Raw genomic sequence first — 1,074 nt, 5'->3', positions numbered from 1 at the left:
TTATTATTAGGGCGATAAGTGCACATGTGTAAGTATGTTATGTGGAGGCCAGAGACCAACCTCAAGTGTTGCTCATTAAGAGCCTTGGTTTTTTTGAGGGGGTTATTTTTTGGTTTTTTGAGACGAGATCTCCTGGTAGCCCCAGCTGGCCTGGAACTCACTATGTAGATCAGGCTGGCCTTGATCACATAGAGATCCGCCTGCCTCTGCCTCCTTAGAACTAGAATTAAAGGTGTGCACCACCATACCCACCTACCCACTTTATCTTTTGAGAGAAGGTCTTTCGTTAGTATTTGAGCTCACCAATATTGGCTAGACTGGCTGACCAGGGAGTCCCAGGGAGCTACCTGTCTCCTCCTCCCCAATGTGGGAATTACAAGTGCCAGCCATCACACCTGGCTTTTTTATGTGAGTTCTGAGACTCAAATTCAGGTCTTCATGTTTGCATGCGAGAACTTTACCAAATGAGCTATCTCCACAGCCTAAATAATGTTTATTCATTCATTCATTCATTCATTTTTTGTGACAGGGTCTTACTATGGAGCCAGGCTGGCCTTGAACTCATGATCCTCCCGCCTCAGCCTCTCAAGTGCTGGGATTGCAGGAGTGCACCACCACATCCAACTCTCAAATTCTGACATCTTCTGCACAGATGGAAACACAGGCAGCAGGTGGGACAGAGTCTGAGAGCCACCCACTCAAGGATGAGGGCTGACAGGAGGCAAGAGTAGGCTCTGCCTGCGGTGGGGTGGGGGGCTCGACAAGGGCCCCTCAAACAGGAGCCACCCTGGGGTATTCCCACAGATCTCAGTATTGCAACTGAATACTGGTCTTCCAGAGCACAGATTTCAAATTTAAGTACCAGTCGAGGCCCTTGTGGTGGGGCGCAAGATGATTCAAGGGAGAGACAGGGGATTTGGCCTTCTCCAAACAGCAGTGGTATCAAGAGATGAGGGTAAAAATATTTTCCAGGGCCTTCCTCTTTTCCCTCCCCCCACCCTCTGTAGCACAGGCTGGCCTTGAACTCTGTATGTAGCTCAGGATGACCTTGAGCTCCTGATCCTTCTCCCCACC

The sequence above is a fragment of the Nannospalax galili genome, unplaced genomic scaffold (assembly GCF_000622305.1).
Source record: "Nannospalax galili isolate Female #2095 unplaced genomic scaffold, S.galili_v1.0 scaffold652, whole genome shotgun sequence".
NCBI classification, from domain to species: Eukaryota; Metazoa; Chordata; class Mammalia; order Rodentia; family Spalacidae; genus Nannospalax; species Nannospalax galili.
This window is presented reverse-complemented; position numbering follows the sequence as displayed.